This window comes from Mandrillus leucophaeus, unplaced genomic scaffold, assembly GCF_000951045.1.
Source record: "Mandrillus leucophaeus isolate KB7577 unplaced genomic scaffold, Mleu.le_1.0 Scaffold72, whole genome shotgun sequence".
In the NCBI taxonomy this organism is placed as follows: Eukaryota; Metazoa; Chordata; class Mammalia; order Primates; family Cercopithecidae; genus Mandrillus; species Mandrillus leucophaeus.
Genome location: NW_012107808.1, coordinates 1105890 through 1115322, shown reverse-complemented (window position 1 = coordinate 1115322; position 9433 = coordinate 1105890).

Sequence of the window (9433 nt, the reverse complement as noted above, 5' to 3'; positions counted from 1 at the left end):
ATTTTTAGTAGAGACGGGGTTTCACCGTAGTCTCGATCTCCTGACCTTGTGATCCGCCCGCCTCGGCCTCCCAAAGTGCTGGGATTACAGGCGTGAGCCACCGCGCCCGGCCAGGAATACTTTTTAAAATGATAACTTACTTTCAAATACATACAATTTCCAGAAGTATCCCTCCAACCAGAGATTTCCTTTTCCTTCTTTTGTGTTTTATCCCCTTATTTGTAATGGTTTCTCTATCTAAATGACCTTCACTTAGCTTTTCTCATCTGTAATTAGACATAATCATACCAGCATTAAGTTGTAATGGAGTTCACAAAGCACTTAACGGAATGCTTGGCATATATAAAGGGTCTTTAAAACAGTTCATGAAAAATGTGTATTATGAAAAAAAACTATGAATAGATTTCAAAATTATTTTGCACCAAAATAAATGCATAGTAACTCATTATAACATGCCCTGTCAAGATCTAGTTTGAGGAACTAAGAAGGATAGGACATCAGTTTGAAAAGAGTAACATAAATTCTGCTAAAATTGAAGCAAGAACAAATATTGAGTTTATGGTGAAACTTGGGTAGAAGGAGGGTGAAATCACTGATGCTTTATGAAAAGCTAGTGAAGACAATGCCCCAAAGAAATCAGCAGTTTACAGATGGATAATTCATTTTAAGAAGGAAAGAAATAATGTTGAAGATGAAGCCCACAGCAGCAGACCATACATATCAACTTTCAGGAAAAAAGAATACATCTTATTTGTTGCTTTAATCGAAGAGGACTGACAATTAACAGCAGAAACAATTTTCAACACCATAGACATCTCAAGGGTTCCACTTACACGACTCTGACTCAGAAATTAAAGTTGAGCCAACTTTGCACTCAATGGGTGCCAAAACAATTGTGCCCAGACAAGCTGCAGATAAAAGCGGAGTTTTTGATGGAAATTGCAAACAACGGGGATCAAGACCCTGAAGTATTTCTTTAAAGAACTGTAACAGGAGATGAAACATGGCTTTACCAGTATGATCCTGAAGACAAAGCGCAATCAAAGCAATGGCTACCAAGAGGCAGAAGTGACCCATTCAGTAAAAGCCAAAGAGGACCAGCCAAGAGCAGAGGTCATGGCAACAGTTTTCTGAGATGCTCAGGGAATTTCGTTTGTTGAATTTTTGGAGGTCTAAAGAACAATAACATCTGCTTATTATAAGGATGTTTTGAGAAAGTTAGCCAAAGCCTCAGCCAAGGGAACTTTTGGGTAAACTTCACTAGAAAGTCCTTCTCCACCACAGCAATGATCCTGCTCATTCCTCGCATCAAACAATGACAATTTTTCAGGAGTTTCAATCGGAAATTATTAGACATCCACCTCACAGTTTTAATTTGGCTTTATCAGACTTCTTTTTTGTCCCTCAAGCTGAAAACAATCTTTAAAGTGCATTCATTTTTCTTTAGTTAATAATGTGATAAAGACCACAGTGACATGTTTAAATTCCTGTGACTCAGTTCTTTAGGGATGGACTAAATGGCTGGAATAATCACTAACAAAAGTGCTTTGAACTTAATGGAGCTTATGTGGAGAAATAAAGTTTATGTTTTATATTTTTATCAGTCAATTCCACTTTCCACTAACTTTGTTTAAATCCTCTCATAGTAGGTGCTCAGTTGATGCTGATTTGTTTCCCTTTTTTTATCTCGCCTCTTTTGAGAGTCACTGAATGAAAGAAACCTTAATTACCATCAAGTTCATTGTATTAGTTTGCTAGGGCTGCCATAACAAAGTACCACAGACTGGTAACAACAGATATTTATTGTCTCACAATTCTGGAAGCCATAGGAACAAGACCAAGGTGTTGGAAGGGTGGGCTGATTTGGAGAGCTGTGAGGAAGAATCTGTTTGATACCTTTCCCCTAGTGTCCAGGGAATCTTTGACATTCTGATGAGACAGAAGCTAGAAAGAAATTATTTAGGCAGACAATAACGGCAACAGAGTCCTCAGTGGAATTCCCCTTTTAACAAAAAAGCATCTCCCAAATCATTTCCTTCCTAACAAAGAGCAGACTGAAAAATCGAGCTGCAGACATAGATAAGCAAGTTGGAAGCTTGCATGGGTGAATGCCAGCAGCTGTGCCAATAGAAAAGGGCTACTTGGGGGCCAGGTATGTTCCACATGGAGGCTCCATCTTCCCTTTGCTTTGTCACCATGTGTACAGTAAAGAAACAGGCAACATGGTGCTGGCCAGGTGGAGAACCCATCTGCATAATTAAAGATTAGGCCAGTTTTTTGCACCCTATGCAAATGGCACACCTGATCCAACAACTCTTCTGTACCCTATGTAAATCAGACACTGCCTCTTCAAGCTCATCTATAAAACCCACTGCATTTCACCCCAGAAGTGGCAACCCACTTCTCTGGGGCCCCTCTCTGCCTCACAGAGCTCTTCTTTTCCTTTCCCCTATTAAACTCCCACTCCGCACCTCACTCTTTCTGCTTCTGTGTCCTAGCGTTCCATGGCTCTGAGACAACAAATCTCAGGTATCTACCCCAGACAACAATGCCGCTTCATTTAGGCTTCTAGAAGCACCACCCCAATCTCTGCTTTCATCTTCACATGGCGTTCTCTCTGTGTGCATGTTTCTGTGTCCAAATTTTCCTTTTCATGAAGACATTAAGCCCAGTCTAATGACCTTATCTTAACTAATTACATCTGTCAGGAAATGATCTCGAAATACAGTTACATTCTCAAGCACTGAGTGCTAGTCCTTCAACATATGAATTGGGAAAAGAGGGAGATATGATTTAATCCATAGCACTGGGGAGCAAGTGATACAAACTGACTACCATCCCAGGTAACTCTTTCAATTTATGGACATCTTAAAACTTTATTGTTTCTTTCTATATAATTCTAGCATCATAGAACATAGAATATACTAATTTTATTTTCCTTCTGAGTCATCTTAATAATTTGATGAAAACTGCTCTTTGTTTCAGAGTCATCTGGGAAGCTTTAGACAATGCCTGATGCCCAGACCCAATTGCAGACCAATTATCTGAATTTCTGGGGGAAGGAACAAAGCCTTACTTTGCTTGTCAAAACTCTCCAGGTGATTCCTGTGTCTGTCCAAGGTTGAGAATGCTGATCTATTGGATAATGGGAGTTTGTCCCAGCTCTACAGGTGAGAAAAATGACTGATGAAGAGCGTATTACGAGAACTTTGGATTCAACCAAATATTTCACATTGGCTTTCTATTTCATTGGCTTTGGATTCAACCAAATATTTCCCACCAAAAGATTGGGAAAACAACTTGACATGAGCTTGTGTCCAATATTCCTTCCTTTATTTTTCAAACACATATATTTAAAAGGCAATGTGAACCATCTGTTTTTGATTTAGTGACACTGAAGTCATCATTGGAATGCAATTTTGTTAAAAGCTTGTTGATACCCCAGGACTCCGTTTGAAAAGACCTGGGTTTCGATGTGGAGTTCTGGGGTGGGTGGGGAGACAAAGTTGAAACCTCAAAGGCTCTAGCCTATTTCCAAACATGTATTCAATTATTAAGAAACCCCAAAGTAACTGATTTATTTATTTTTAGGTCTGGGGATAATGCTGATGGCTGCATTTGGGGAAGAGGTGGGGATCTGGGGCTGAAGGGGAACTATGAATCTCCTATATTCCTTTTTACCCACCACACTGGTATCTCCTGGAAGTTCAATGACCATGTCCCCTCTCTCCCTTTTTCTCTCCTCTCTGTCTCTTTGTCTTTCTCAAACTTAGCATGAAGTCTTTAATTCATTCACTCATTAAACATATGCTGTTTTGTGCTAGGCTCAATGTTATAGGAAACACAGAAAAAATGTCCAGTTATAAAATCTGAGCTAAAAGAAGCTCAGTTACAGAGCACAACAAATCCTTCAAGGTGAGAAATAACTTTCAGGAACACAAATAACTCTGAGCAAAATATGTGCCACTAATAGAGATTTTCATGAAATTTTGTACCTAGTATGTAAGAGAACATCTAATCCACTTGTTTCATTTTATAGATGGAAAGACTGAAGCCAAGAGTAACAGAGATGGTGACTTACTTAAGATCACACAAAAAGCTATTTTTATGTCAGGGCAGAGACAAGATTTCTTACCTCTCAGACTAAGGTTTTTCAAAATGTTATCCTGTTGGGAGATGCCCACATAAAAATAAAATTGAAATATAAGCATGATTTGTTTTATTTTGCTGCAGTACAGTTGGCCTGCAACACCCCTAGCATTTGATATCAAGATGGGTAGTTTTGCTAAGCTGTAAGAAGGTACAGGACAGAGCCCATTCAAAGGCAAGAGAGACAGTCATTAAGCATGATAAGTTAAATATGGCAAAGAAAGTGGTAATAGAGGCCAGGACGAGGGGCCCCAGCTAAGAGCCTCTTTCAAGATCAGACAAGAATGGAAGATGCTGTACAGGCAAGGGAGAGAGTGGCAGGGTCAGACCGGCATAGTTGGACAGTGGTTTTCAAGCCTGGCTATGCATCAGAATGACATAAGATTTTTAAAACAATAGTGGTGCCCGGACTCCACCCTTCCTGCCCTCCCCCAGTAATTCTAATTTGTCTAAAATGGGTCCCAGACATTGTTATGACATATAAACTTCCCTGGTGAGTGGACCATATTGTAATGGTCCAGGGAAGAAATGAGGAAAGGAGGGAAAGAACTGATGTAATGATAGAATGTGCTGTAGAGAAGGCTGTGTGGGAGAAACATCCAAGAGTGATTCAAGGGAACTTAGTGATGAATTGGATAAGGGGGGAGAGAAAAAGGAAGGTTCTGGCTTCAGTATCTTGGCAGGTGATACATATATTCACAGGGCTGGAGAGAACATAGGATTTGAGGCTGCTTGGATGGGGGTGATGATGTCTTCATCTTTGGAGCTGTTGAGTTGAAACTGCCTGTGAAACAGCCAGGTGGAGTATACAGCAGTCCATTATATGAAGGGGCTCAGTATATAGTCCTGTGTTGGAGATTGACATATGTTAATATTTATGAACTCTGATCTGTAGTTGAAGTGAGATATAGATCCTCTAGCCAGGGTAAGGACAGCCACCAGGTCATTGCAAGCACCGGAAACGTGAGCACACTCATGACCACTCCTAACTCACCTTCTGACAGACGACGACTGCAGGACACACCCCGCCACACACCTCAGGTATCCTGCTGCCCCAGGCTCATTCTCAGAGTTCACTGTGATGTGGGACAAGGCAGTTGCTGGAAGCATGCTTCTTTTAATCAACTAGGATCTATCCTAATCCTGGAGACCTGGGCAAAGAGGAGGGGGCAGATGGAAGTGTGGGAAGAGGGGGTGCAGGGAATCGCTGTGAAAGCCTTCCATTGTGTGTAGGTGGCTCGGAAAAGAGGAAGAAATAGATGTCAGTAACAGCAACATCAGGGACCGGGAAAAAATGCAAGCAGAACCTCAGATATGGATTTCACCAAAAATCAAAATAGTCTTACATCATGCCCTAGATATAGCAAAACACAGCTGAGACTAGACCACCAACGAGGGGGCTCCCCAAGTTCTAAGTCATTCTCCCATGCTTTGTTGGAAAAGCTGTCCGATTTCACTCTGAATATATGGCTCTCGACAGGAACAGAGAAGCCAGTTTGAGCAACATCTTCTGAGTCACTGGCCAAGACGCCTGCCCACTTATCCTTCAGGTAGGAGAGTGACCACTCGTCGAAAAGGCACAAGTATTTGCAATTCGATTTCCCTGCACATGACTGCAAGAGACAAATGTCACTGATTGAGTCTAAGCGTCACACATCCCAACTTAAAGCTCATTAAAAGGCTCCCAAATAATGAGGACTTCAAGCTCAGAGTTCCCTCTGAAAGCCATGCCAGATCTAAAGTTCAGATCTTACAACATGCAGGCACCAGACAAGGCATCTGACATGCATTTTTCTATTTAATTTCCGTAAAAACTTTGCTGGGGCTTTGTGATCTACCCTAAGGTGACATAACCAATGCTTAGGGAAGAAGGCCTGGTGCTTGCATTTTTGTTCACCCAACTCTCGTTCATTCCTTCCCTCTTCTATCAATACATAAACACAACCGCAGCCTGCGGTTTTTCCAGGACTGGCAGGGCACTTTGCTCTGCAAGCATTACTTGAATTTACTAAGGGGTATTTGGTGGACTGTTGAGGGGTATAAAAATAATATGTGAGGAGGCTGGGACCCCAAGTTTAAGTCTGCTGTTCACCAGCCTTATGACTATAATGTGTGCACTTGGTCCTTTTGAATTGTAGTTTTCTCTTCAGTGTAGTAGGGATAATAATACCTACCTCATTTTTTATTAGATTAAATGTCAAAATTGTTCGTAATATGTTAAATTTGCTAGCTTGGTATCACTGACTTTAACATTAACTAGGTTAGAAAGAAATTACTCAAATACTGGACTCTAGCCAAGAAATGTGCATTATCTTTATCTTGGTTTTAATGAGATGCACTTGTAGTCATTCTATTTGCATAGCCTTAAGTATTAGCAATGCAATTCAATGGCACCTGACTCTATTGTGGCAGTGTAACAGCATCATGGATTAGTACAATGGAAAAGTAAGACTATTCATTTAAAATTTTGTCTTTACGACCACTTGGCATGCCTTTCCATGCATGCCTTCTCAGTGAGCTGAGATAAACAAAAAATGTCAAACAATAGGGAGTATTGGTGAGACCTACTGGCTTTGGCAAGGCAGGAAAAAAAAAAAAGCACTAGTAATTCAATTTAGACTAAGATTTACTTCTTCTGATCAGGTCAAACAAAAACTGTGAAAGCTCAATGGTTCAATATTCTCTCACCATAACCTAGGGCAGGTGTCCTCATGTGGCCTGGCTGCTTAATTCATAGTATTATTTATCTTAGACCTCTATATTTCATCTAAATGTGGTCCTAGACATATTGCAATAACAAGTATGGTTAGAGATGGGGACAGCCCTGACTTGATCTTAAAGGTGCATGGTTTTTAAAGTCAGACTTTTCTGAATCTGGGTCAGGAAAGGCAGCGTGAAGCTAATTTGGAGCTGAGGTCTGCTCCCCCCGCTGACTCACAGTGTAGGCACAGTCCATAGTATATGCTCTTAAAGTGCAATAAACTGTCCATGCCAGAGGACAATGCTCCAATTGTTAAAAGTGCTTTATTCCAGAGCACGGACTTTCTACACGACATGGTCTGAGTGTGCCCTGGTGAGGAGGCTGAACCGTCTGTGGAAATGAGACTGTTCAATGTTTCTGCAGCAACTGTAGTCAGCTCCTCTTCCTTTCTGTTTGGGGGAGTTTAATTGGATGCAGCTGGAGCATCCCCGCACTCTGAGCCTGAATTTGCTAAAGAAAGAGGGTGGGAAAGGCAGTTCTCACTGCATTCTGTCTGAACATACAAAGCCACGGGAGACTCCACAGATAAAATGATTCAAAATCTCACTAAAGTCACTGTGGGTGTTTTCCCAACTGCCAAGACCCAGCTACACAGAACTGAAGTCACTCTTTAAGAATGCATGCAGATTAAGTTTATCTCCATCTTGAAACATTGGAAATAAAAAGTAATATTGATAACAGTAATAATTTATAGTATTACTTCCTTCCCTAAATATTTTCACTTATATTATCAGTTGATTGACGAGCATTAATTTGTTCTGAAAATAAAATATTTTTAGAGTAGGGTACAAAAAAAGGATAGGTAGCATGGTGGGAAAAACACAATTTAGGTTCAAAATCCACTGCTGAGAGTTACCCATGTATGATCATAGGCAAGTCACTTAACGCTTATCTGAATTTCTGTTTCGTCTGATTACAAACCAACATATGTAAAAAGACATCATAGGCTGAAACAAGGTTGTAAAAGGAGTCATCAGATAGTAACAAAATGAGATATTTTCGTGTCTTTTTTCCTTTCTAAAAAACAGGGCAGGAGGTATATATCCACATAAGTGTGTTTACTTCCAGGATCTTCCTTCAAGAGGAAGGAAAACTTATTCCTATGGTGTAGTAATCCTCAGAACACTTTAGTATCCAAATTGGGAAACGATATAAGACTTGCTTATGACTCACTTGAATTTGTGTGACATGATTTTAGAGTCACATCCTTTTGTGTTTATTCATTTTTATCCCCATTGACAAGTCACTTCACTTATTTACTTGCTTTGGTTTTGAATGATTTTTGGCTCTTTATAAAATCAAATTCATTTTCAAAGTCAAAGATTTAACATCAGTGAAGAAATTGCAACTCTTTTCCTCCCCACTTTTGATCACTCTCTTACACCATTGTGAGCAATGACAGTGCAAAGGTTTTACCTTCCACAGGGGGGTGGTCTATAGAAGCAACAACTTGCATTAATTGCATTGTGTGGATCAAAAGTAATACAATTTATCTTTCACATGTGGCCAAGATGGAAAACAATACTGGATTTACAATGCTACCTGAAGATAAAAAATTAAATGAACAAAAAATGCAAAAGAAAGGATTTTCAGGACACTAAACATTGGGCAATGAAACAGTGATCAATGCAAAACAGAAAACAAATGAAATAAATCCTGCGATTCTCCCTGCTTGCTACCTTGAGAGAGTCTGCAGACCATGATGCAGAGGGAGAACACCCAGGAAGAACCAGGTGGACTCCATGGATAAAGAAACAAAGCTGCGATTTCAGAGATACCAAGGAAGCTAGAGTTTGTGGAACAAAGTACTGAAGAGAAGAAAACCATGTATAGAAAGAATCCCGGAGAAATGCAAGGAACCCTCTTACATTTTCAGCAGAATACTGATCAAGCCATGAACTAAGGCTGGAGGAAGAACCACCCAAAGGATTAAAAGAAAGAGTACTCAGCACTCATACAGGTCTGGAAATACTGCCTGTTTCCATCAACCAGATTTAAGAATATCATTATTCCCTGGGCATTGCATAGAATACTCAGGAAAATCTGGCTTCAATAATGGGAAGTAAGTAACTCTAAAATGCTCTGGGTCTTCCTCACAAATGATAAAAGCAAGACTCTAAAGGGACGAACTTTTCCCAAGTAAAAATGGCATCCTAGAATAAATCTCAAAAATACTAAGATTTTTTTTTAAAACCCAGCATTCAACAAGGTAAAATTTATAGTATTGGACATCCAATCAAAGATTCTGATCCAGAACTGACACATGTGTTAGAATTAGCAAACAATGACATTAAAGCAGTCATTATAAATGCAGTCTATATATTCATAAGCTTAAATAAAGACATAGAAGTTTTTGTTTTTGTTTTTTAAAAAGGCAAGTTGGCTGGGCGCCTGTAATCCCAGCACTTTGGGAGGCTGAGGCGGGTGGATCACGAGGTCAGGAGATCGAGACCATCCTGGCCAAAATAGTGAAACCGCCTGTCTCTACTAAAATACAAAAAAGTTAGCCGGGCTTGGTGACGG